The following is a 27,155-nucleotide window of genomic DNA, read 5'->3' as shown; positions in this document are numbered from 1 at the left end:
TATTTGATGTCATATCTCAAACCATTCATATCTCTCACTTTTAATTCCTGGGTGTTAAGGGACTCAACAAGCCTTTATCCCTGTCTGTCATTGGAGCTCCCCTTCCATCAATTGGTGATGTTTTGTTACTGAATGGAAAAGAGCTGTGACTCTCTAGCCAAGATAGTGGCAAAATCAGTTACGGAAACAAGGTACCAGTGCCCCATGTGAGAATCGAACTCACGACCTTCAGATTACGAGACTGACGCGCTACCTGCTGCGCTAACGAGGCAAGATGCATGTAATAATCTGCGGAAGTTGCTTGTGCAAAGCAGTACACCTCTTTTTTTTCATATTGTAAGTGAGCTGGCAGTACATCTTCTCCCGTATGGTCTAGCGCTTAGGATTCCTGGTTTTCACCCAGGTGGCCTGGGTTCGACTCCCGGTATGGAAACACATCCTTTTCTACACCGTTGCCAACATTCAAAGACTGACGTGTGTTTTTAAAACAAACGTATTTCAGGTAGGATTTGTTTTTTTCAGGCAAAAATGCTGAACGCCCGCGTTTTGGCACTTCATTCTGACCCTTCACGCAAGATTCAATTTGGATTCGTAGCTCAACTCATTCTCAACCACCCCTTTTTACACCAAAGTGTCAAGAGACTCAACAACTCATGGGTCCTGTAAGTTATTTGGATTCCCATTTCCTTTCTAATGGAAAACGTTGTAGAATTGAATGGAAAAGTTATAAGTTGGTGACAAAATCTCTCGAGAAAAGGAGGGAACAGTGCCCCGTGTGAGGCTCAAACTCACAACCTTCAGATTACGAGACTGACGCACTACCTACTGCGCTAACGAAGCAAGTTGCACCTGCAGATCTGCAGAAGTTTATTGTGCATAGCAGAAAACTTATTTTTTTCATAATGTCACTGAGACGTTAGCGCATCTTTTCCCATATGGTCTAGCGGTTAGGATTCCTGGTTCTCACCCAGGTGGCCCGGGTTCGACTCCCGGTATGGGAATGCACCTTTATCTTAGCTACTGCCACCATTCAAAGACTGACGCGTGTTTTTCAATCAAAAATGTTTCTGGTAGATTTTCACTTTGCAACAAAAATACTTAACATTGGCGATGCATTATGACTTTTGCAAAAGATTTCCTTTTGTTTCATAGCTTAAGCCTTTTTCAACTACACAGTTTTACACAAAAGTGTCAAGGGACTCAACAAGCCATGTGTCCTGTCAGTCATTAGGGCTCCCATGTTCTTTCTAATCGGAAACAGTTTAGAACTGAATTGGAAAGTTCAGAGTTAGTGACAAAATCTCTTGAGAAAAGGAGGATGGCACTTGTGAGCAAAAAACTCGTGATCTTCAAATTATTCAACTGACGTGCCAAAAACCTTGACCATGTAGCGTGTTTTAGCTCTTGTAATGTTTATGTTTTGTATTCAAAGCAAAACACTCTTTTTTTTTTTTTTTACACCTGTCTTGCTGTTTACTGTACTGCTTACACCATGTGGAGAAAGACTTAGTTAGTATTCCTGGTTGACTGGTTCAATTCCTGCTATGGGAGAGACTTTTTTTTGGGACTAGTGTCCACATTCCAAAGCCGACACGTGCCTTGCAGACAGAATCAGTTTAGGTTGGAACTGCTCTTTGCAGCCAAAAATGCAGACCACCAGGTTTTTTGGATATTTATTTGCACAAAAGCTTATTTGATGTCATATCTCAAACCATTCATATCTCTCACTTTTAATTCCTGGGTGTTAAGGGACTCAACAAGCCTTTATCCCTGTCTGTCATTGGAGCTCCCCTTCCATCAATTGGTGATGTTTTGTTACTGAATGGAAAAGAGCTGTGACTCTCTAGCCAAGATAGTGGCAAAATCAGTTACGGAAACAAGGTACCAGTGCCCCATGTGAGAATCGAACTCACGACCTTCAGATTACGAGACTGACGCGCTACCTGCTGCGCTAACGAGGCAAGATGCATGTAATAATCTGCGGAAGTTGCTTGTGCAAAGCAGTACACCTCTTTTTTTTCATATTGTAAGTGAGCTGGCAGTACATCTTCTCCCGTATGGTCTAGCGCTTAGGATTCCTGGTTTTCACCCAGGTGGCCTGGGTTCGACTCCCGGTATGGAAACACATCCTTTTCTACACCGTTGCCAACATTCAAAGACTGACGTGTGTTTTTAAAACAAACGTATTTCAGGTAGGATTTGTTTTTTTCAGGCAAAAATGCTGAACGCCCGCGTTTTGGCACTTCATTCTGACCCTTCACGCAAGATTCAATTTGGATTCGTAGCTCAACTCATTCTCAACCACCCCTTTTTACACCAAAGTGTCAAGAGACTCAACAACTCATGGGTCCTGTAAGTTATTTGGATTCCCATTTCCTTTCTAATGGAAAACGTTGTAGAATTGAATGGAAAAGTTATAAGTTGGTGACAAAATCTCTCGAGAAAAGGAGGGAACAGTGCCCCGTGTGAGGCTCAAACTCACAACCTTCAGATTACGAGACTGACGCACTACCTACTGCGCTAACGAAGCAAGTTGCACCTGCAGATCTGCAGAAGTTTATTGTGCATAGCAGAAAACTTATTTTTTTCATAATGTCACTGAGACGTTAGCGCATCTTTTCCCATATGGTCTAGCGGTTAGGATTCCTGGTTCTCACCCAGGTGGCCCGGGTTCGACTCCCGGTATGGGAATGCACCTTTATCTTAGCTACTGCCACCATTCAAAGACTGACGCGTGTTTTTCAATCAAAAATGTTTCTGGTAGATTTTCACTTTGCAACAAAAATACTTAACATTGGCGATGCATTATGACTTTTGCAAAAGATTTCCTTTTGTTTCATAGCTTAAGCCTTTTTCAACTACACAGTTTTACACAAAAGTGTCAAGGGACTCAACAAGCCATGTGTCCTGTCAGTCATTAGGGCTCCCATGTTCTTTCTAATCGGAAACAGTTTAGAACTGAATTGGAAAGTTCAGAGTTAGTGACAAAATCTCTTGAGAAAAGGAGGATGGCACTTGTGAGCAAAAAACTCGTGATCTTCAAATTATTCAACTGACGTGCCAAAAACCTTGACCATGTAGCGTGTTTTAGCTCTTGTAATGTTTATGTTTTGTATTCAAAGCAAAACACTCTTTTTTTTTTTTTTTACACCTGTCTTGCTGTTTACTGTACTGCTTACACCATGTGGAGAAAGACTTAGTTAGTATTCCTGGTTGACTGGTTCAATTCCTGCTATGGGAGAGACTTTTTTTTGGGACTAGTGTCCACATTCCAAAGCCGACACGTGCCTTGCAGACAGAATCAGTTTAGGTTGGAACTGCTCTTTGCAGCCAAAAATGCAGACCACCAGGTTTTTTGGATATTTATTTGCACAAAAGCTTATTTGATGTCATATCTCAAACCATTCATATCTCTCACTTTTAATTCCTGGGTGTTAAGGGACTCAACAAGCCTTTATCCCTGTCTGTCATTGGAGCTCCCCTTCCATCAATTGGTGATGTTTTGTTACTGAATGGAAAAGAGCTGTGACTCTCTAGCCAAGATAGTGGCAAAATCAGTTACGGAAACAAGGTACCAGTGCCCCATGTGAGAATCGAACTCACGACCTTCAGATTACGAGACTGACGCGCTACCTGCTGCGCTAACGAGGCAAGATGCATGTAATAATCTGCGGAAGTTGCTTGTGCAAAGCAGTACACCTCTTTTTTTTCATATTGTAAGTGAGCTGGCAGTACATCTTCTCCCGTATGGTCTAGCGCTTAGGATTCCTGGTTTTCACCCAGGTGGCCTGGGTTCGACTCCCGGTATGGAAACACATCCTTTTCTACACCGTTGCCAACATTCAAAGACTGACGTGTGTTTTTAAAACAAACGTATTTCAGGTAGGATTTGTTTTTTTCAGGCAAAAATGCTGAACGCCCGCGTTTTGGCACTTCATTCTGACCCTTCACGCAAGATTCAATTTGGATTCGTAGCTCAACTCATTCTCAACCACCCCTTTTTACACCAAAGTGTCAAGAGACTCAACAACTCATGGGTCCTGTAAGTTATTTGGATTCCCATTTCCTTTCTAATGGAAAACGTTGTAGAATTGAATGGAAAAGTTATAAGTTGGTGACAAAATCTCTCGAGAAAAGGAGGGAACAGTGCCCCGTGTGAGGCTCAAACTCACAACCTTCAGATTACGAGACTGACGCACTACCTACTGCGCTAACGAAGCAAGTTGCACCTGCAGATCTGCAGAAGTTTATTGTGCATAGCAGAAAACTTATTTTTTTCATAATGTCACTGAGACGTTAGCGCATCTTTTCCCATATGGTCTAGCGGTTAGGATTCCTGGTTCTCACCCAGGTGGCCCGGGTTCGACTCCCGGTACGGGAATGCACCTTTATCTTAGCTACTGCCACCATTCAAAGACTGACGCGTGTTTTTCAATCAAAAATGTTTCTGGTAGATTTTCACTTTGCAACAAAAATACTTAACATTGGCGATGCATTATGACTTTTGCAAAAGATTTCCTTTTGTTTCATAGCTTAAGCCTTTTTCAACTACACAGTTTTACACAAAAGTGTCAAGGGACTCAACAAGCCATGTGTCCTGTCAGTCATTAGGGCTCCCATGTTCTTTCTAATCGGAAACAGTTTAGAACTGAATTGGAAAGTTCAGAGTTAGTGACAAAATCTCTTGAGAAAAGGAGGATGGCACTTGTGAGCAAAAAACTCGTGATCTTCAAATTATTCAACTGACGTGCCAAAAACCTTGACCATGTAGCGTGTTTTAGCTCTTGTAATGTTTATGTTTTGTATTCAAAGCAAAACACTCTTTTTTTTTTTTTTTACACCTGTCTTGCTGTTTACTGTACTGCTTACACCATGTGGAGAAAGACTTAGTTAGTATTCCTGGTTGACTGGTTCAATTCCTGCTATGGGAGAGACTTTTTTTTGGGACTAGTGTCCACATTCCAAAGCCGACACGTGCCTTGCAGACAGAATCAGTTTAGGTTGGAACTGCTCTTTGCAGCCAAAAATGCAGACCACCAGGTTTTTTGGATATTTATTTGCACAAAAGCTTATTTGATGTCATATCTCAAACCATTCATATCTCTCACTTTTAATTCCTGGGTGTTAAGGGACTCAACAAGCCTTTATCCCTGTCTGTCATTGGAGCTCCCCTTCCATCAATTGGTGATGTTTTGTTACTGAATGGAAAAGAGCTGTGACTCTCTAGCCAAGATAGTGGCAAAATCAGTTACGGAAACAAGGTACCAGTGCCCCATGTGAGAATCGAACTCACGACCTTCAGATTACGAGACTGACGCGCTACCTGCTGCGCTAACGAGGCAAGATGCATGTAATAATCTGCGGAAGTTGCTTGTGCAAAGCAGTACACCTCTTTTTTTTCATATTGTAAGTGAGCTGGCAGTACATCTTCTCCCGTATGGTCTAGCGCTTAGGATTCCTGGTTTTCACCCAGGTGGCCTGGGTTCGACTCCCGGTATGGAAACACATCCTTTTCTACACCGTTGCCAACATTCAAAGACTGACGTGTGTTTTTAAAACAAACGTATTTCAGGTAGGATTTGTTTTTTTCAGGCAAAAATGCTGAACGCCCGCGTTTTGGCACTTCATTCTGACCCTTCACGCAAGATTCAATTTGGATTCGTAGCTCAACTCATTCTCAACCACCCCTTTTTACACCAAAGTGTCAAGAGACTCAACAACTCATGGGTCCTGTAAGTTATTTGGATTCCCATTTCCTTTCTAATGGAAAACGTTGTAGAATTGAATGGAAAAGTTATAAGTTGGTGACAAAATCTCTCGAGAAAAGGAGGGAACAGTGCCCCGTGTGAGGCTCAAACTCACAACCTTCAGATTACGAGACAGACGCACTACCTACTGCGCTAACGAAGCAAGTTGCACCTGCAGATCTGCAGAAGTTTATTGTGCATAGCAGAAAACTTATTTTTTTCATAATGTCACTGAGACGTTAGCGCATCTTTTCCCATATGGTCTAGCGGTTAGGATTCCTGGTTCTCACCCAGGTGGCCCGGGTTCGACTCCCGGTATGGGAATGCACCTTTATCTTAGCTACTGCCACCATTCAAAGACTGACGCGTGTTTTTCAATCAAAAATGTTTCTGGTAGATTTTCACTTTGCAACAAAAATACTTAACATTGGCGATGCATTATGACTTTTGCAAAAGATTTCCTTTTGTTTCATAGCTTAAGCCTTTTTCAACTACACAGTTTTACACAAAAGTGTCAAGGGACTCAACAAGCCATGTGTCCTGTCAGTCATTAGGGCTCCCATGTTCTTTCTAATCGGAAACAGTTTAGAACTGAATTGGAAAGTTCAGAGTTAGTTACAAAATCTCTTGAGAAAAGGAGGATGGCACTTGTGAGCAAAAAACTCGTGATCTTCAAATTATTCAACTGACGTGCCAAAAACCTTGACCATGTAGCGTGTTTTAGCTCTTGTAATGTTTATGTTTTGTATTCAAAGCAAAACACTCTTTTTTTTTTTTTTTTACACCTGTCTTGCTGTTTACTGTACTGCTTACACCATGTGGAGAAAGACTTAGTTAGTATTCCTGGTTGACTGGTTCAATTCCTGCTATGGGAGAGACTTTTTTTTGGGACTAGTGTCCACATTCCAAAGCCGACACGTGCCTTGCAGACAGAATCAGTTTAGGTTGGAACTGCTCTTTGCAGCCAAAAATGCAGACCACCAGGTTTTTTGGATATTTATTTGCACAAAAGCTTATTTGATGTCATATCTCAAACCATTCATATCTCTCACTTTTAATTCCTGGGTGTTAAGGGACTCAACAAGCCTTTATCCCTGTCTGTCATTGGAGCTCCCCTTCCATCAATTGGTGATGTTTTGTTACTGAATGGAAAAGAGCTGTGACTCTCTAGCCAAGATAGTGGCAAAATCAGTTACGGAAACAAGGTACCAGTGCCCCATGTGAGAATCGAACTCACGACCTTCAGATTACGAGACTGACGCGCTACCTGCTGCGCTAACGAGGCAAGATGCATGTAATAATCTGCGGAAGTTGCTTGTGCAAAGCAGTACACCTCTTTTTTTTCATATTGTAAGTGAGCTGGCAGTACATCTTCTCCCGTATGGTCTAGCGCTTAGGATTCCTGGTTTTCACCCAGGTGGCCTGGGTTCGACTCCCGGTATGGAAACACATCCTTTTCTACACCGTTGCCAACATTCAAAGACTGACGTGTGTTTTTAAAACAAACGTATTTCAGGTAGGATTTGTTTTTTTCAGGCAAAAATGCTGAACGCCCGCGTTTTGGCACTTCATTCTGACCCTTCACGCAAGATTCAATTTGGATTCGTAGCTCAACTCATTCTCAACCACCCCTTTTTACACCAAAGTGTCAAGAGACTCAACAACTCATGGGTCCTGTAAGTTATTTGGATTCCCATTTCCTTTCTAATGGAAAACGTTGTAGAATTGAATGGAAAAGTTATAAGTTGGTGACAAAATCTCTCGAGAAAAGGAGGGAACAGTGCCCCGTGTGAGGCTCAAACTCACAACCTTCAGATTACGAGACTGACGCACTACCTACTGCGCTAACGAAGCAAGTTGCACCTGCAGATCTGCAGAAGTTTATTGTGCATAGCAGAAAACTTATTTTTTTCATAATGTCACTGAGACGTTAGCGCATCTTTTCCCATATGGTCTAGCGGTTAGGATTCCTGGTTCTCACCCAGGTGGCCCGGGTTCGACTCCCGGTATGGGAATGCACCTTTATCTTAGCTACTGCCACCATTCAAAGACTGACGCGTGTTTTTCAATCAAAAATGTTTCTGGTAGATTTTCACTTTGCAACAAAAATACTTAACATTGGCGATGCATTATGACTTTTGCAAAAGATTTCCTTTTGTTTCATAGCTTAAGCCTTTTTCAACTACACAGTTTTACACAAAAGTGTCAAGGGACTCAACAAGCCATGTGTCCTGTCAGTCATTAGGGCTCCCATGTTCTTTCTAATCGGAAACAGTTTAGAACTGAATTGGAAAGTTCAGAGTTAGTGACAAAATCTCTTGAGAAAAGGAGGATGGCACTTGTGAGCAAAAAACTCGTGATCTTCAAATTATTCAACTGACGTGCCAAAAACCTTGACCATGTAGCGTGTTTTAGCTCTTGTAATGTTTATGTTTTGTATTCAAAGCAAAACACTCTTTTTTTTTTTTTTTACACCTGTCTTGCTGTTTACTGTACTGCTTACACCATGTGGAGAAAGACTTAGTTAGTATTCCTGGTTGACTGGTTCAATTCCTGCTATGGGAGAGACTTTTTTTTGGGACTAGTGTCCACATTCCAAAGCCGACACGTGCCTTGCAGACAGAATCAGTTTAGGTTGGAACTGCTCTTTGCAGCCAAAAATGCAGACCACCAGGTTTTTTGGATATTTATTTGCACAAAAGCTTATTTGATGTCATATCTCAAACCATTCATATCTCTCACTTTTAATTCCTGGGTGTTAAGGGACTCAACAAGCCTTTATCCCTGTCTGTCATTGGAGCTCCCCTTCCATCAATTGGTGATGTTTTGTTACTGAATGGAAAAGAGCTGTGACTCTCTAGCCAAGATAGTGGCAAAATCAGTTACGGAAACAAGGTACCAGTGCCCCATGTGAGAATCGAACTCACGACCTTCAGATTACGAGACTGACGCGCTACCTGCTGCGCTAACGAGGCAAGATGCATGTAATAATCTGCGGAAGTTGCTTGTGCAAAGCAGTACACCTCTTTTTTTTCATATTGTAAGTGAGCTGGCAGTACATCTTCTCCCGTATGGTCTAGCGCTTAGGATTCCTGGTTTTCACCCAGGTGGCCTGGGTTCGACTCCCGGTATGGAAACACATCCTTTTCTACACCGTTGCCAACATTCAAAGACTGACGTGTGTTTTTAAAACAAACGTATTTCAGGTAGGATTTGTTTTTTTCAGGCAAAAATGCTGAACGCCCGCGTTTTGGCACTTCATTCTGACCCTTCACGCAAGATTCAATTTGGATTCGTAGCTCAACTCATTCTCAACCACCCCTTTTTACACCAAAGTGTCAAGAGACTCAACAACTCATGGGTCCTGTAAGTTATTTGGATTCCCATTTCCTTTCTAATGGAAAACGTTGTAGAATTGAATGGAAAAGTTATAAGTTGGTGACAAAATCTCTCGAGAAAAGGAGGGAACAGTGCCCCGTGTGAGGCTCAAACTCACAACCTTCAGATTACGAGACTGACGCACTACCTACTGCGCTAACGAAGCAAGTTGCACCTGCAGATCTGCAGAAGTTTATTGTGCATAGCAGAAAACTTATTTTTTTCATAATGTCACTGAGACGTTAGCGCATCTTTTCCCATATGGTCTAGCGGTTAGGATTCCTGGTTCTCACCCAGGTGGCCCGGGTTCGACTCCCGGTATGGGAATGCACCTTTATCTTAGCTACTGCCACCATTCAAAGACTGACGCGTGTTTTTCAATCAAAAATGTTTCTGGTAGATTTTCACTTTGCAACAAAAATACTTAACATTGGCGATGCATTATGACTTTTGCAAAAGATTTCCTTTTGTTTCATAGCTTAAGCCTTTTTCAACTACACAGTTTTACACAAAAGTGTCAAGGGACTCAACAAGCCATGTGTCCTGTCAGTCATTAGGGCTCCCATGTTCTTTCTAATCGGAAACAGTTTAGAACTGAATTGGAAAGTTCAGAGTTAGTGACAAAATCTCTTGAGAAAAGGAGGATGGCACTTGTGAGCAAAAAACTCGTGATCTTCAAATTATTCAACTGACGTGCCAAAAACCTTGACCATGTAGCGTGTTTTAGCTCTTGTAATGTTTATGTTTTGTATTCAAAGCAAAACACTCTTTTTTTTTTTTTTTACACCTGTCTTGCTGTTTACTGTACTGCTTACACCATGTGGAGAAAGACTTAGTTAGTATTCCTGGTTGACTGGTTCAATTCCTGCTATGGGAGAGACTTTTTTTTGGGACTAGTGTCCACATTCCAAAGCCGACACGTGCCTTGCAGACAGAATCAGTTTAGGTTGGAACTGCTCTTTGCAGCCAAAAATGCAGACCACCAGGTTTTTTGGATATTTATTTGCACAAAAGCTTATTTGATGTCATATCTCAAACCATTCATATCTCTCACTTTTAATTCCTGGGTGTTAAGGGACTCAGCAAGCCTTTATCCCTGTCTGTCATTGGAGCTCCCCTTCCATCAATTGGTGATGTTTTGTTACTGAATGGAAAAGAGCTGTGACTCTCTAGCCAAGATAGTGGCAAAATCAGTTACGGAAACAAGGTACCAGTGCCCCATGTGAGAATCGAACTCACGACCTTCAGATTACGAGACTGACGCGCTACCTGCTGCGCTAACGAGGCAAGATGCATGTAATAATCTGCGGAAGTTGCTTGTGCAAAGCAGTACACCTCTTTTTTTTCATATTGTAAGTGAGCTGGCAGTACATCTTCTCCCGTATGGTCTAGCGCTTAGGATTCCTGGTTTTCACCCAGGTGGCCTGGGTTCGACTCCCGGTATGGAAACACATCCTTTTCTACACCGTTGCCAACATTCAAAGACTGACGTGTGTTTTTAAAACAAACGTATTTCAGGTAGGATTTGTTTTTTTCAGGCAAAAATGCTGAACGCCCGCGTTTTGGCACTTCATTCTGACCCTTCACGCAAGATTCAATTTGGATTCGTAGCTCAACTCATTCTCAACCACCCCTTTTTACACCAAAGTGTCAAGAGACTCAACAACTCATGGGTCCTGTAAGTTATTTGGATTCCCATTTCCTTTCTAATGGAAAACGTTGTAGAATTGAATGGAAAAGTTATAAGTTGGTGACAAAATCTCTCGAGAAAAGGAGGGAACAGTGCCCCGTGTGAGGCTCAAACTCACAACCTTCAGATTACGAGACAGACGCACTACCTACTGCGCTAACGAAGCAAGTTGCACCTGCAGATCTGCAGAAGTTTATTGTGCATAGCAGAAAACTTATTTTTTTCATAATGTCACTGAGACGTTAGCGCATCTTTTCCCATATGGTCTAGCGGTTAGGATTCCTGGTTCTCACCCAGGTGGCCCGGGTTCGACTCCCGGTATGGGAATGCACCTTTATCTTAGCTACTGCCACCATTCAAAGACTGACGCGTGTTTTTCAATCAAAAATGTTTCTGGTAGATTTTCACTTTGCAACAAAAATACTTAACATTGGCGATGCATTATGACTTTTGCAAAAGATTTCCTTTTGTTTCATAGCTTAAGCCTTTTTCAACTACACAGTTTTACACAAAAGTGTCAAGGGACTCAACAAGCCATGTGTCCTGTCAGTCATTAGGGCTCCCATGTTCTTTCTAATCGGAAACAGTTTAGAACTGAATTGGAAAGTTCAGAGTTAGTGACAAAATCTCTTGAGAAAAGGAGGATGGCACTTGTGAGCAAAAAACTCGTGATCTTCAAATTATTCAACTGACGTGCCAAAAACCTTGACCATGTAGCGTGTTTTAGCTCTTGTAATGTTTATGTTTTGTATTCAAAGCAAAACACTCTTTTTTTTTTTTTTTACACCTGTCTTGCTGTTTACTGTACTGCTTACACCATGTGGAGAACGACTTAGTTAGTATTCCTGGTTGACTGGTTCAATTCCTGCTATGGGAGAGACTTTTTTTTGGGACTAGTGTCCACATTCCAAAGCCGACACGTGCCTTGCAGACAGAATCAGTTTAGGTTGGAACTGCTCTTTGCAGCCAAAAATGCAGACCACCAGGTTTTTTGGATATTTATTTGCACAAAAGCTTATTTGATGTCATATCTCAAACCATTCATATCTCTCACTTTTAATTCCTGGGTGTTAAGGGACTCAACAAGCCTTTATCCCTGTCTGTCATTGGAGCTCCCCTTCCATCAATTGGTGATGTTTTGTTACTGAATGGAAAAGAGCTGTGACTCTCTAGCCAAGATAGTGGCAAAATCAGTTACGGAAACAAGGTACCAGTGCCCCATGTGAGTATCGAACTCACGACCTTCAGATTACGAGACTGACGCGCTACCTGCTGCGCTAACGAGGCAAGATGCATGTAATAATCTGCGGAAGTTGCTTGTGCAAAGCAGTACACCTCTTTTTTTTCATATTGTAAGTGAGCTGGCAGTACATCTTCTCCCGTATGGTCTAGCGCTTAGGATTCCTGGTTTTCACCCAGGTGGCCTGGGTTCGACTCCCGGTATGGAAACACATCCTTTTCTACACCGTTGCCAACATTCAAAGACTGACGTGTGTTTTTAAAACAAACGTATTTCAGGTAGGATTTGTTTTTTTCAGGCAAAAATGCTGAACGCCCGCGTTTTGGCACTTCATTCTGACCCTTCACGCAAGATTCAATTTGGATTCGTAGCTCAACTCATTCTCAACCACCCCTTTTTACACCAAAGTGTCAAGAGACTCAACAACTCATGGGTCCTGTAAGTTATTTGGATTCCCATTTCCTTTCTAATGGAAAACGTTGTAGAATTGAATGGAAAAGTTATAAGTTGGTGACAAAATCTCTCGAGAAAAGGAGGGAACAGTGCCCCGTGTGAGGCTCAAACTCACAACCTTCAGATTACGAGACTGACGCACTACCTACTGCGCTAACGAAGCAAGTTGCACCTGCAGATCTGCAGAAGTTTATTGTGCATAGCAGAAAACTTATTTTTTTCATAATGTCACTGAGACGTTAGCGCATCTTTTCCCATATGGTCTAGCGGTTAGGATTCCTGGTTCTCACCCAGGTGGCCCGGGTTCGACTCCCGGTATGGGAATGCACCTTTATCTTAGCTACTGCCACCATTCAAAGACTGACGCGTGTTTTTCAATCAAAAATGTTTCTGGTAGATTTTCACTTTGCAACAAAAATACTTAACATTGGCGATGCATTATGACTTTTGCAAAAGATTTCCTTTTGTTTCATAGCTTAAGCCTTTTTCAACTACACAGTTTTACACAAAAGTGTCAAGGGACTCAACAAGCCATGTGTCCTGTCAGTCATTAGGGCTCCCATGTTCTTTCTAATCGGAAACAGTTTAGAACTGAATTGGAAAGTTCAGAGTTAGTGACAAAATCTCTTGAGAAAAGGAGGATGGCACTTGTGAGCAAAAAACTCGTGATCTTCAAATTATTCAACTGACGTGCCAAAAACCTTGACCATGTAGCGTGTTTTAGCTCTTGTAATGTTTATGTTTTGTATTCAAAGCAAAACACTCTTTTTTTTTTTTTTTACACCTGTCTTGCTGTTTACTGTACTGCTTACACCATGTGGAGAAAGACTTAGTTAGTATTCCTGGTTGACTGGTTCAATTCCTGCTATGGGAGAGACTTTTTTTTGGGACTAGTGTCCACATTCCAAAGCCGACACGTGCCTTGCAGACAGAATCAGTTTAGGTTGGAACTGCTCTTTGCAGCCAAAAATGCAGACCACCAGGTTTTTTGGATATTTATTTGCACAAAAGCTTATTTGATGTCATATCTCAAACCATTCATATCTCTCACTTTTAATTCCTGGGTGTTAAGGGACTCAACAAGCCTTTATCCCTGTCTGTCATTGGAGCTCCCCTTCCATCAATTGGTGATGTTTTGTTACTGAATGGAAAAGAGCTGTGACTCTCTAGCCAAGATAGTGGCAAAATCAGTTACGGAAACAAGGTACCAGTGCCCCATGTGAGAATCGAACTCACGACCTTCAGATTACGAGACTGACGCGCTACCTGCTGCGCTAACGAGGCAAGATGCATGTAATAATCTGCGGAAGTTGCTTGTGCAAAGCAGTACACCTCTTTTTTTTCATATTGTAAGTGAGCTGGCAGTACATCTTCTCCCGTATGGTCTAGCGCTTAGGATTCCTGGTTTTCACCCAGGTGGCCTGGGTTCGACTCCCGGTATGGAAACACATCCTTTTCTACACCGTTGCCAACATTCAAAGACTGACGTGTGTTTTTAAAACAAACGTATTTCAGGTAGGATTTGTTTTTTTCAGGCAAAAATGCTGAACGCCCGCGTTTTGGCACTTCATTCTGACCCTTCACGCAAGATTCAATTTGGATTCGTAGCTCAACTCATTCTCAACCACCCCTTTTTACACCAAAGTGTCAAGAGACTCAACAACTCATGGGTCCTGTAAGTTATTTGGATTCCCATTTCCTTTCTAATGGAAAACGTTGTAGAATTGAATGGAAAAGTTATAAGTTGGTGACAAAATCTCTCGAGAAAAGGAGGGAACAGTGCCCCGTGTGAGGCTCAAACTCACAACCTTCAGATTACGAGACAGACGCACTACCTACTGCGCTAACGAAGCAAGTTGCACCTGCAGATCTGCAGAAGTTTATTGTGCATAGCAGAAAACTTATTTTTTTCATAATGTCACTGAGACGTTAGCGCATCTTTTCCCATATGGTCTAGCGGTTAGGATTCCTGGTTCTCACCCAGGTGGCCCGGGTTCGACTCCCGGTATGGGAATGCACCTTTATCTTAGCTACTGCCACCATTCAAAGACTGACGCGTGTTTTTCAATCAAAAATGTTTCTGGTAGATTTTCACTTTGCAACAAAAATACTTAACATTGGCGATGCATTATGACTTTTGCAAAAGATTTCCTTTTGTTTCATAGCTTAAGCCTTTTTCAACTACACAGTTTTACACAAAAGTGTCAAGGGACTCAACAAGCCATGTGTCCTGTCAGTCATTAGGGCTCCCATGTTCTTTCTAATCGGAAACAGTTTAGAACTGAATTGGAAAGTTCAGAGTTAGTGACAAAATCTCTTGAGAAAAGGAGGATGGCACTTGTGAGCAAAAAACTCGTGATCTTCAAATTATTCAACTGACGTGCCAAAAACCTTGACCATGTAGCGTGTTTTAGCTCTTGTAATGTTTATGTTTTGTATTCAAAGCAAAACACTCTTTTTTTTTTTTTTTACACCTGTCTTGCTGTTTACTGTACTGCTTACACCATGTGGAGAAAGACTTAGTTAGTATTCCTGGTTGACTGGTTCAATTCCTGCTATGGGAGAGACTTTTTTTTGGGACTAGTGTCCACATTCCAAAGCCGACACGTGCCTTGCAGACAGAATCAGTTTAGGTTGGAACTGCTCTTTGCAGCCAAAAATGCAGACCACCAGGTTTTTTGGATATTTATTTGCACAAAAGCTTATTTGATGTCATATCTCAAACCATTCATATCTCTCACTTTTAATTCCTGGGTGTTAAGGGACTCAACAAGCCTTTATCCCTGTCTGTCATTGGAGCTCCCCTTCCATCAATTGGTGATGTTTTGTTACTGAATGGAAAAGAGCTGTGACTCTCTAGCCAAGATAGTGGCAAAATCAGTTACGGAAACAAGGTACCAGTGCCCCATGTGAGAATCGAACTCACGACCTTCAGATTACGAGACTGACGCGCTACCTGCTGCGCTAACGAGGCAAGATGCATGTAATAATCTGCGGAAGTTGCTTGTGCAAAGCAGTACACCTCTTTTTTTTCATATTGTAAGTGAGCTGGCAGTACATCTTCTCCCGTATGGTCTAGCGCTTAGGATTCCTGGTTTTCACCCAGGTGGCCTGGGTTCGACTCCCGGTATGGAAACACATCCTTTTCTACACCGTTGCCAACATTCAAAGACTGACGTGTGTTTTTAAAACAAACGTATTTCAGGTAGGATTTGTTTTTTTCAGGCAAAAATGCTGAACGCCCGCGTTTTGGCACTTCATTCTGACCCTTCACGCAAGATTCAATTTGGATTCGTAGCTCAACTCATTCTCAACCACCCCTTTTTACACCAAAGTGTCAAGAGACTCAACAACTCATGGGTCCTGTAAGTTATTTGGATTCCCATTTCCTTTCTAATGGAAAACATTGTAGAATTGAATGGAAAAGTTATAAGTTGGTGACAAAATCTCTCGAGAAAAGGAGGGAACAGTGCCCCGTGTGAGGCTCAAACTCACAACCTTCAGATTACGAGACTGACGCACTACCTACTGCGCTAACGAAGCAAGTTGCACCTGCAGATCTGCAGAAGTTTATTGTGCATAGCAGAAAACTTATTTTTTTCATAATGTCACTGAGACGTTAGCGCATCTTTTCCCATATGGTCTAGCGGTTAGGATTCCTGGTTCTCACCCAGGTGGCCCGGGTTCGACTCCCGGTATGGGAATGCACCTTTATCTTAGCTACTGCCACCATTCAAAGACTGACGCGTGTTTTTCAATCAAAAATGTTTCTGGTAGATTTTCACTTTGCAACAAAAATACTTAACATTGGCGATGCATTATGACTTTTGCAAAAGATTTCCTTTTGTTTCATAGCTTAAGCCTTTTTCAACTACACAGTTTTACACAAAAGTGTCAAGGGACTCAACAAGCCATGTGTCCTGTCAGTCATTAGGGCTCCCATGTTCTTTCTAATCGGAAACAGTTTAGAACTGAATTGGAAAGTTCAGAGTTAGTGACAAAATCTCTTGAGAAAAGGAGGATGGCACTTGTGAGCAAAAAACTCGTGATCTTCAAATTATTCAACTGACGTGCCAAAAACCTTGACCATGTAGCGTGTTTTAGCTCTTGTAATGTTTATGTTTTGTATTCAAAGCAAAACACTCTTTTTTTTTTTTTTTTACACCTGTCTTGCTGTTTACTGTACTGCTTACACCATGTGGAGAAAGACTTAGTTAGTATTCCTGGTTGACTGGTTCAATTCCTGCTATGGGAGAGACTTTTTTTTGGGACTAGTGTCCACATTCCAAAGCCGACACGTGCCTTGCAGACAGAATCAGTTTAGGTTGGAACTGCTCTTTGCAGCCAAAAATGCAGACCACCAGGTTTTTTGGATATTTATTTGCACAAAAGCTTATTTGATGTCATATCTCAAACCATTCATATCTCTCACTTTTAATTCCTGGGTGTTAAGGGACTCAACAAGCCTTTATCCCTGTCTGTCATTGGAGCTCCCCTTCCATCAATTGGTGATGTTTTGTTACTGAATGGAAAAGAGCTGTGACTCTCTAGCCAAGATAGTGGCAAAATCAGTTACGGAAACAAGGTACCAGTGCCCCATGTGAGAATCGAACTCACGACCTTCAGATTACGAGACTGACGCGCTACCTGCTGCGCTAACGAGGCAAGATGCATGTAATAATCTGCGGAAGTTGCTTGTGCAAAGCAGTACACCTCTTTTTTTTCATATTGTAAGTGAGCTGGCAGTACATCTTCTCCCGTATGGTCTAGCGCTTAGGATTCCTGGTTTTCACCCAGGTGGCCTGGGTTCGACTCCCGGTATGGAAACACATCCTTTTCTACACCGTTGCCAACATTCAAAGACTGACGTGTGTTTTTAAAACAAACGTATTTCAGGTAGGATTTGTTTTTTTCAGGCAAAAATGCTGAACGCCCGCGTTTTGGCACTTCATTCTGACCCTTCACGCAAGATTCAATTTGGATTCGTAGCTCAACTCATTCTCAACCACCCCTTTTTACACCAAAGTGTCAAGAGACTCAACAACTCATGGGTCCTGTAAGTTATTTGGATTCCCATTTCCTTTCTAATGGAAAACGTTGTAGAATTGAATGGAAAAGTTATAAGTTGGTGACAAAATCTCTCGAGAAAAGGAGGGAACAGTGCCCCGTGTGAGGCTCAAACTCACAACCTTCAGATTACGAGACTGACGCACTACCTACTGCGCTAACGAAGCAAGTTGCACCTGCAGATCTGCAGAAGTTTATTGTGCATAGCAGAAAACTTATTTTTTTCATAATGTCACTGAGACGTTAGTGCATCTTTTCCAATATGGTCTAGCGGTTAGGATTCCTGGTTCTCACCCAGGTGGCCCGGGTTCGACTCCCGGTATGGGAATGCACCTTTATCTTAGCTACTGCCACCATTCAAAGACTGACGCGTGTTTTTCAATCAAAAATGTTTCTGGTAGATTTTCACTTTGCAACAAAAATACTTAACATTGGCGATGCATTATGACTTTTGCAAAAGATTTCCTTTTGTTTCATAGCTTAAGCCTTTTTCAACTACACAGTTTTACACAAAAGTGTCAAGGGACTCAACAAGCCATGTGTCCTGTCAGTCATTAGGGCTCCCATGTTCTTTCTAATCGGAAACAGTTTAGAACTGAATTGGAAAGTTCAGAGTTAGTGACAAAATCTCTTGAGAAAAGGAGGATGGCACTTGTGAGGAAAAAACTCGTGATCTTCAAATTATTCAACTGACGTGCCAAAAACCTTGACCATGTAGCGTGTTTTAGCTCTTGTAATGTTTATGTTTTGTATTCAAAGCAAAACACTCTTTTTTTTTTTTTTTACACCTGTCTTGCTGTTTACTGTACTGCTTACACCATGTGGAGAAAGACTTAGTTAGTATTCCTGGTTGACTGGTTCAATTCCTGCTATGGGAGAGACTTTTTTTTGGGACTAGTGTCCACATTCCAAAGCCGACACGTGCCTTGCAGACAGAATCAGTTTAGGTTGGAACTGCTCTTTGCAGCCAAAAATGCAGACCACCAGGTTTTTTGGATATTTATTTGCACAAAAGCTTATTTGATGTCATATCTCAAACCATTCATATCTCTCACTTTTAATTCCTGGGTGTTAAGGGACTCAACAAGCCTTTATCCCTGTCTGTCATTGGAGCTCCCCTTCCATCAATTGGTGATGTTTTGTTACTGAATGGAAAAGAGCTGTGACTCTCTAGCCAAGATAGTGGCAAAATCAGTTACGGAAACAAGGTACCAGTGCCCCATGTGAGAATCGAACTCACGACCTTCAGATTACGAGACTGACGCGCTACCTGCTGCGCTAACGAGGCAAGATGCATGTAATAATCTGCGGAAGTTGCTTGTGCAAAGCAGTACACCTCTTTTTTTTCATATTGTAAGTGAGCTGGCAGTACATCTTCTCCCGTATGGTCTAGCGCTTAGGATTCCTGGTTTTCACCCAGGTGGCCTGGGTTCGACTCCCGGTATGGAAACACATCCTTTTCTACACCGTTGCCAACATTCAAAGACTGACGTGTGTTTTTAAAACAAACGTATTTCAGGTAGGATTTGTTTTTTTCAGGCAAAAATGCTGAACGCCCGCGTTTTGGCACTTCATTCTGACCCTTCACGCAAGATTCAATTTGGATTCGTAGCTCAACTCATTCTCAACCACCCCTTTTTACACCAAAGTGTCAAGAGACTCAACAACTCATGGGTCCTGTAAGTTATTTGGATTCCCATTTCCTTTCTAATGGAAAACGTTGTAGAATTGAATGGAAAAGTTATAAGTTGGTGACAAAATCTCTCGAGAAAAGGAGGGAACAGTGCCCCGTGTGAGGCTCAAACTCACAACCTTCAGATTACGAGACTGACGCACTACCTACTGCGCTAACGAAGCAAGTTGCACCTGCAGATCTGCAGAAGTTTATTGTGCATAGCAGAAAACTTATTTTTTTCATAATGTCACTGAGACGTTAGCGCATCTTTTCCCATATGGTCTAGCGGTTAGGATTCCTGGTTCTCACCCAGGTGGCCCGGGTTCGACTCCCGGTATGGGAATGCACCTTTATCTTAGCTACTGCCACCATTCAAAGACTGACGCGTGTTTTTCAATCAAAAATGTTTCTGGTAGATTTTCACTTTGCAACAAAAATACTTAACATTGGCGATGCATTATGACTTTTGCAAAAGATTTCCTTTTGTTTCATAGCTTAAGCCTTTTTCAACTACACAGTTTTACACAAAAGTGTCAAGGGACTCAACAAGCCATGTGTCCTGTCAGTCATTAGGGCTCCCATGTTCTTTCTAATCGGAAACAGTTTAGAACTGAATTGGAAAGTTCAGAGTTAGTGACAAAATCTCTTGAGAAAAGGAGGATGGCACTTGTGAGCAAAAAACTCGTGATCTTCAAATTATTCAACTGACGTGCCAAAAACCTTGACCATGTAGCGTGTTTTAGCTCTTGTAATGTTTATGTTTTGTATTCAAAGCAAAACACTCTTTTTTTTTTTTTTTACACCTGTCTTGCTGTTTACTGTACTGCTTACACCATGTGGAGAAAGACTTAGTTAGTATTCCTGGTTGACTGGTTCAATTCCTGCTATGGGAGAGACTTTTTTTTGGGACTAGTGTCCACATTCCAAAGCCGACACGTGCCTTGCAGACAGAATCAGTTTAGGTTGGAACTGCTCTTTGCAGCCAAAAATGCAGACCACCAGGTTTTTTGGATATTTATTTGCACAAAAGCTTATTTGATGTCATATCTCAAACCATTCATATCTCTCACTTTTAATTCCTGGGTGTTAAGGGACTCAACAAGCCTTTATCCCTGTCTGTCATTGGAGCTCCCCTTCCATCAATTGGTGATGTTTTGTTACTGAATGGAAAAGAGCTGTGACTCTCTAGCCAAGATAGTGGCAAAATCAGTTACGGAAACAAGGTACCAGTGCCCCATGTGAGAATCGAACTCACGACCTTCAGATTACGAGACTGACGCGCTACCTGCTGCGCTAACGAGGCAAGATGCATGTAATAATCTGCGGAAGTTGCTTGTGCAAAGCAGTACACCTCTTTTTTTTCATATTGTAAGTGAGCTGGCAGTACATCTTCTCCCGTATGGTCTAGCGCTTAGGATTCCTGGTTTTCACCCAGGTGGCCTGGGTTCGACTCCCGGTATGGAAACACATCCTTTTCTACACCGTTGCCAACATTCAAAGACTGACGTGTGTTTTTAAAACAAACGTATTTCAGGTAGGATTTGTTTTTTTCAGGCAAAAATGCTGAACGCCCGCGTTTTGGCACTTCATTCTGACCCTTCACGCAAGATTCAATTTGGATTCGTAGCTCAACTCATTCTCAACCACCCCTTTTTACACCAAAGTGTCAAGAGACTCAACAACTCATGGGTCCTGTAAGTTATTTGGATTCCCATTTCCTTTCTAATGGAAAACGTTGTAGAATTGAATGGAAAAGTTATAAGTTGGTGACAAAATCTCTCGAGAAAAGGAGGGAACAGTGCCCCGTGTGAGGCTCAAACTCACAACCTTCAGATTACGAGACTGACGCACTACCTACTGCGCTAACGAAGCAAGTTGCACCTGCAGATCTGCAGAAGTTTATTGTGCATAGCAGAAAACTTATTTTTTTCATAATGTCACTGAGACGTTAGCGCATCTTTTCCCATATGGTCTAGCGGTTAGGATTCCTGGTTCTCACCCAGGTGGCCCGGGTTCGACTCCCGGTATGGGAATGCACCTTTATCTTAGCTACTGCCACCATTCAAAGACTGACGCGTGTTTTTCAATCAAAAATGTTTCTGGTAGATTTTCACTTTGCAACAAAAATACTTAACATTGGCGATGCATTATGACTTTTGCAAAAGATTTCCTTTTGTTTCATAGCTTAAGCCTTTTTCAACTACACAGTTTTACACAAAAGTGTCAAGGGACTCAACAAGCCATGTGTCCTGTCAGTCATTAGGGCTCCCATGTTCTTTCTAATCGGAAACAGTTTAGAACTGAATTGGAAAGTTCAGAGTTAGTGACAAAATCTCTTGAGAAAAGGAGGATGGCACTTGTGAGCAAAAAACTCGTGATCTTCAAATTATTCAACTGACGTGCCAAAAACCTTGACCATGTAGCGTGTTTTAGCTCTTGTAATGTTTATGTTTTGTATTCAAAGCAAAACACTCTTTTTTTTTTTTTTTACACCTGTCTTGCTGTTTACTGTACTGCTTACACCATGTGGAGAAAGACTTAGTTAGTATTCCTGGTTGACTGGTTCAATTCCTGCTATGGGAGAGACTTTTTTTTGGGACTAGTGTCCACATTCCAAAGCCGACACGTGCCTTGCAGACAGAATCAGTTTAGGTTGGAACTGCTCTTTGCAGCCAAAAATGCAGACCACCAGGTTTTTTGGATATTTATTTGCACAAAAGCTTATTTGATGTCATATCTCAAACCATTCATATCTCTCACTTTTAATTCCTGGGTGTTAAGGGACTCAACAAGCCTTTATCCCTGTCTGTCATTGGAGCTCCCCTTCCATCAATTGGTGATGTTTTGTTACTGAATGGAAAAGAGCTGTGACTCTCTAGCCAAGATAGTGGCAAAATCAGTTACGGAAACAAGGTACCAGTGCCCCATGTGAGAATCGAACTCACGACCTTCAGATTACGAGACTGACGCGCTACCTGCTGCGCTAACGAGGCAAGATGCATGTAATAATCTGCGGAAGTTGCTTGTGCAAAGCAGTACACCTCTTTTTTTTCATATTGTAAGTGAGCTGGCAGTACATCTTCTCCCGTATGGTCTAGCGCTTAGGATTCCTGGTTTTCACCCAGGTGGCCTGGGTTCGACTCCCGGTATGGAAACACATCCTTTTCTACACCGTTGCCAACATTCAAAGACTGACGTGTGTTTTTAAAACAAACGTATTTCAGGTAGGATTTGTTTTTTTCAGGCAAAAATGCTGAACGCCCGCGTTTTGGCACTTCATTCTGACCCTTCACGCAAGATTCAATTTGGATTCGTAGCTCAACTCATTCTCAACCACCCCTTTTTACACCAAAGTGTCAAGAGACTCAACAACTCATGGGTCCTGTAAGTTATTTGGATTCCCATTTCCTTTCTAATGGAAAACGTTGTAGAATTGAATGGAAAAGTTATAAGTTGGTGACAAAATCTCTCGAGAAAAGGAGGGAACAGTGCCCCGTGTGAGGCTCAAACTCACAACCTTCAGATTACGAGACTGACGCACTACCTACTGCGCTAACGAAGCAAGTTGCACCTGCAGATCTGCAGAAGTTTATTGTGCATAGCAGAAAACTTATTTTTTTCATAATGTCACTGAGACGTTAGCGCATCTTTTCCCATATGGTCTAGCGGTTAGGATTCCTGGTTCTCACCCAGGTGGCCCGGGTTCGACTCCCGGTATGGGAATGCACCTTTATCTTAGCTACTGCCACCATTCAAAGACTGACGCGTGTTTTTCAATCAAAAATGTTTCTGGTAGATTTTCACTTTGCAACAAAAATACTTAACATTGGCGATGCATTATGACTTTTGCAAAAGATTTCCTTTTGTTTCATAGCTTAAGCCTTTTTCAACTACACAGTTTTACACAAAAGTGTCAAGGGACTCAACAAGCCATGTGTCCTGTCAGTCATTAGGGCTCCCATGTTCTTTCTAATCGGAAACAGTTTAGAACTGAATTGGAAAGTTCAGAGTTAGTTACAAAATCTCTTGAGAAAAGGAGGATGGCACTTGTGAGCAAAAAACTCGTGATCTTCAAATTATTCAACTGACGTGCCAAAAACCTTGACCATGTAGCGTGTTTTAGCTCTTGTAATGTTTATGTTTTGTATTCAAAGCAAAACACTCTTTTTTTTTTTTTTTTACACCTGTCTTGCTGTTTACTGTACTGCTTACACCATGTGGAGAAAGACTTAGTTAGTATTCCTGGTTGACTGGTTCAATTCCTGCTATGGGAGAGACTTTTTTTTGGGACTAGTGTCCACATTCCAAAGCCGACACGTGCCTTGCAGACAGAATCAGTTTAGGTTGGAACTGCTCTTTGCAGCCAAAAATGCAGACCACCAGGTTTTTTGGATATTTATTTGCACAAAAGCTTATTTGATGTCATATCTCAAACCATTCATATCTCTCACTTTTAATTCCTGGGTGTTAAGGGACTCAACAAGCCTTTATCCCTGTCTGTCATTGGAGCTCCCCTTCCATCAATTGGTGATGTTTTGTTACTGAATGGAAAAGAGCTGTGACTCTCTAGCCAAGATAGTGGCAAAATCAGTTACGGAAACAAGGTACCAGTGCCCCATGTGAGAATCGAACTCACGACCTTCAGATTACGAGACTGACGCGCTACCTGCTGCGCTAACGAGGCAAGATGCATGTAATAATCTGCGGAAGTTGCTTGTGCAAAGCAGTACACCTCTTTTTTTTCATATTGTAAGTGAGCTGGCAGTACATCTTCTCCCGTATGGTCTAGCGCTTAGGATTCCTGGTTTTCACCCAGGTGGCCTGGGTTCGACTCCCGGTATGGAAACACATCCTTTTCTACACCGTTGCCAACATTCAAAGACTGACGTGTGTTTTTAAAACAAACGTATTTCAGGTAGGATTTGTTTTTTTCAGGCAAAAATGCTGAACGCCCGCGTTTTGGCACTTCATTCTGACCCTTCACGCAAGATTCAATTTGGATTCGTAGCTCAACTCATTCTCAACCACCCCTTTTTACACCAAAGTGTCAAGAGACTCAACAACTCATGGGTCCTGTAAGTTATTTGGATTCCCATTTCCTTTCTAATGGAAAACGTTGTAGAATTGAATGGAAAAGTTATAAGTTGGTGACAAAATCTCTCGAGAAAAGGAGGGAACAGTGCCCCGTGTGAGGCTCAAACTCACAACCTTCAGATTACGAGACTGACGCACTACCTACTGCGCTAACGAAGCAAGTTGCACCTGCAGATCTGCAGAAGTTTATTGTGCATAGCAGAAAACTTATTTTTTTCATAATGTCACTGAGACGTTAGCGCATCTTTTCCCATATGGTCTAGCGGTTAGGATTCCTGGTTCTCACCCAGGTGGCCCGGGTTCGACTCCCGGTATGGGAATGCACCTTTATCTTAGCTACTGCCACCATTCAAAGACTGAAGCGTGTTTTTCAATCAAAAATGTTTCTGGTAGATTTTCACTTTGCAACAAAAATACTTAACATTGGCGATGCATTATGACTTTTGCAAAAGATTTCCTTTTGTTTCATAGCTTAAGCCTTTTTCAACTACACAGTTTTACACAAAAGTGTCAAGGGACTCAACAAGCCATGTGTCCTGTCAGTCATTAGGGCTCCCATGTTCTTTCTAATCGGAAACAGTTTAGAACTGAATTGGAAAGTTCAGAGTTAGTGACAAAATCTCTTGAGAAAAGGAGGATGGCACTTGTGAGCAAAAAACTCGTGATCTTCAAATTATTCAACTGACGTGCCAAAAACCTTGACCATGTAGCGTGTTTTAGCTCTTGTAATGTTTATGTTTTGTATTCAAAGCAAAACACTCTTTTTTTTTTTTTTACACCTGTCTTGCTGTTTACTGTACTGCTTACACCATGTGGAGAAAGACCTAGTTAGTATTCCTGGTTGACTGGTTCAATTCCTGCTATGGGAGAGACTTTTTTTTGGGACTAGTGTCCACATTCCAAAGCCGACACGTGCCTTGCAGACAGAATCAGTTTAGGTTGGAACTGCTCTTTGCAGCCAAAAATGCAGACCACCAGGTTTTTTGGATATTTATTTGCACAAAAGCTTATTTGATGTCATATCTCAAACCATTCATATCTCTCACTTTTAATTCCTGGGTGTTAAGGGACTCAACAAGCCTTTATCCCTGTCTGTCATTGGAGCTCCCCTTCCATCAATTGGTGATGTTTTGTTACTGAATGGAAAAGAGCTGTGACTCTCTAGCCAAGATAGTGGCAAAATCAGTTACGGAAACAAGGTACCAGTGCCCCATGTGAGAATCGAACTCACGACCTTCAGATTACGAGACTGACGCGCTACCTGCTGCGCTAACGAGGCAAGATGCATGTAATAATCTGCGGAAGTTGCTTGTGCAAAGCAGTACACCTCTTTTTTTTCATATTGTAAGTGAGCTGGCAGTACATCTTCTCCCGTATGGTCTAGCGCTTAGGATTCCTGGTTTTCACCCAGGTGGCCTGGGTTCGACTCCCGGTATGGAAACACATCCTTTTCTACACCGTTGCCAACATTCAAAGACTGACGTGTGTTTTTAAAACAAACGTATTTCAGGTAGGATTTGTTTTTTTCAGGCAAAAATGCTGAACGCCCGCGTTTTGGCACTTCATTCTGACCCTTCACGCAAGATTCAATTTGGATTCGTAGCTCAACTCATTCTCAACCACCCCTTTTTACACCAAAGTGTCAAGAGACTCAACAACTCATGGGTCCTGTAAGTTATTTGGATTCCCATTTCCTTTCTAATGGAAAACGTTGTAGAATTGAATGGAAAAGTTCTAAGTTGGTGACAAAATCTCTCGAGAAAAGGAGGGAACAGTGCCCCGTGTGAGGCTCAAACTCACAACCTTCAGATTACGAGACTGACGCACTACCTACTGCGCTAACGAAGCAAGTTGCACCTGCAGATCTGCAGAAGTTTATTGTGCATAGCAGAAAACTTATTTTTTTCATAATGTCACTGAGACGTTAGCGCATCTTTTCCCATATGGTCTAGCGGTTAGGATTCCTGGTTCTCACCCAGGTGGCCCGGGTTCGACTCCCGGTATGGGAATGCACCTTTATCTTAGCTACTGCCACCATTCAAAGACTGACGCGTGTTTTTCAATCAAAAATGTTTCTGGTAGATTTTCACTTTGCAACAAAAATACTTAACATTGGCGATGCATTATGACTTTTGCAAAAGATTTCCTTTTGTTTCATAGCTTAAGCCTTTTTCAACTACACAGTTTTACACAAAAGTGTCAAGGGACTCAACAAGCCATGTGTCCTGTCAGTCATTAGGGCTCCCATGTTCTTTCTAATCGGAAACAGTTTAGAACTGAATTGGAAAGTTCAGAGTTAGTTACAAAATCTCTTGAGAAAAGGAGGATGGCACTTGTGAGCAAAAAACTCGTGATCTTCAAATTATTCAACTGACGTGCCAAAAACCTTGACCATGTAGCGTGTTTTAGCTCTTGTAATGTTTATGTTTTGTATTCAAAGCAAAACACTCTTTTTTTTTTTTTTTACACCTGTCTTGCTGTTTACTGTACTGCTTACACCATGTGGAGAAAGACTTAGTTAGTATTCCTGGTTGACTGGTTCAATTCCTGCTATGGGAGAGACTTTTTTTTGGGACTAGTGTCCACATTCCAAAGCCGACACGTGCCTTGCAGACAGAATCAGTTTAGGTTGGAACTGCTCTTTGCAGCCAAAAATGCAGACCACCAGGTTTTTTGGATATTTATTTGCACAAAAGCTTATTTGATGTCATATCTCAAACCATTCATATCTCTCACTTTTAATTCCTGGGTGTTAAGGGACTCAACAAGCCTTTATCCCTGTCTGTCATTGGAGCTCCCCTTCCATCAATT

General features: G+C 41.8%; 14 non-coding genes across 14 annotated transcripts; all 14 read left to right on the top strand.

Moving 5' to 3' along the window:
* Nucleotides 1-929: 929 nt before the first annotated feature.
* On the top strand, nt 930-1,001 carry TRNAE-CUC (transfer RNA glutamic acid (anticodon CUC)). Its single transcript has one exon. It is a non-coding gene; the product is annotated as a tRNA-Glu (tRNA).
* A 1,618-nt stretch (nt 1,002-2,619) lies between these two features.
* Nucleotides 2,620-2,691, top strand: TRNAE-CUC (transfer RNA glutamic acid (anticodon CUC)). The gene has a single exon. It is a non-coding gene; the product is annotated as a tRNA-Glu (tRNA).
* Nucleotides 2,692-5,999: 3,308 nt separating this feature from the next.
* Nucleotides 6,000-6,071, top strand: TRNAE-CUC (transfer RNA glutamic acid (anticodon CUC)). The gene has a single exon. It is a non-coding gene; the product is annotated as a tRNA-Glu (tRNA).
* Nucleotides 6,072-7,690: 1,619 nt separating this feature from the next.
* Nucleotides 7,691-7,762, top strand: TRNAE-CUC (transfer RNA glutamic acid (anticodon CUC)). The gene has a single exon. It is a non-coding gene; the product is annotated as a tRNA-Glu (tRNA).
* Nucleotides 7,763-9,380: 1,618 nt separating this feature from the next.
* On the top strand, nt 9,381-9,452 carry TRNAE-CUC (transfer RNA glutamic acid (anticodon CUC)). Its single transcript has one exon. It is a non-coding gene; the product is annotated as a tRNA-Glu (tRNA).
* Nucleotides 9,453-11,070: 1,618 nt separating this feature from the next.
* On the top strand, nt 11,071-11,142 carry TRNAE-CUC (transfer RNA glutamic acid (anticodon CUC)). Its single transcript has one exon. It is a non-coding gene; the product is annotated as a tRNA-Glu (tRNA).
* Nucleotides 11,143-12,760: 1,618 nt separating this feature from the next.
* On the top strand, nt 12,761-12,832 carry TRNAE-CUC (transfer RNA glutamic acid (anticodon CUC)). Its single transcript has one exon. It is a non-coding gene; the product is annotated as a tRNA-Glu (tRNA).
* A 1,618-nt stretch (nt 12,833-14,450) lies between these two features.
* On the top strand, nt 14,451-14,522 carry TRNAE-CUC (transfer RNA glutamic acid (anticodon CUC)). Its single transcript has one exon. It is a non-coding gene; the product is annotated as a tRNA-Glu (tRNA).
* Nucleotides 14,523-16,140: 1,618 nt separating this feature from the next.
* TRNAE-CUC (transfer RNA glutamic acid (anticodon CUC)) lies at nt 16,141-16,212 on the top strand. Its single transcript has one exon. It is a non-coding gene; the product is annotated as a tRNA-Glu (tRNA).
* Nucleotides 16,213-19,521: 3,309 nt separating this feature from the next.
* Nucleotides 19,522-19,593, top strand: TRNAE-CUC (transfer RNA glutamic acid (anticodon CUC)). Its single transcript has one exon. It is a non-coding gene; the product is annotated as a tRNA-Glu (tRNA).
* A 1,618-nt stretch (nt 19,594-21,211) lies between these two features.
* Nucleotides 21,212-21,283, top strand: TRNAE-CUC (transfer RNA glutamic acid (anticodon CUC)). The gene has a single exon. It is a non-coding gene; the product is annotated as a tRNA-Glu (tRNA).
* Nucleotides 21,284-22,901: 1,618 nt separating this feature from the next.
* On the top strand, nt 22,902-22,973 carry TRNAE-CUC (transfer RNA glutamic acid (anticodon CUC)). The gene has a single exon. It is a non-coding gene; the product is annotated as a tRNA-Glu (tRNA).
* Nucleotides 22,974-24,592: 1,619 nt separating this feature from the next.
* Nucleotides 24,593-24,664, top strand: TRNAE-CUC (transfer RNA glutamic acid (anticodon CUC)). Its single transcript has one exon. It is a non-coding gene; the product is annotated as a tRNA-Glu (tRNA).
* A 1,617-nt stretch (nt 24,665-26,281) lies between these two features.
* Nucleotides 26,282-26,353, top strand: TRNAE-CUC (transfer RNA glutamic acid (anticodon CUC)). The gene has a single exon. It is a non-coding gene; the product is annotated as a tRNA-Glu (tRNA).
* Nucleotides 26,354-27,155: the final 802 nt, after the last annotated feature.

Source organism: Phyllobates terribilis, unplaced genomic scaffold (genome assembly GCF_046119375.1).
Source record: "Phyllobates terribilis strain yellow unplaced genomic scaffold, ASM4611937v1 Scaffold_971__1_contigs__length_502685, whole genome shotgun sequence".
NCBI lineage: Eukaryota > Metazoa > Chordata > Amphibia > Anura > Dendrobatidae > Phyllobates > Phyllobates terribilis.
This window is presented reverse-complemented; position numbering and strand designations above follow the sequence as displayed.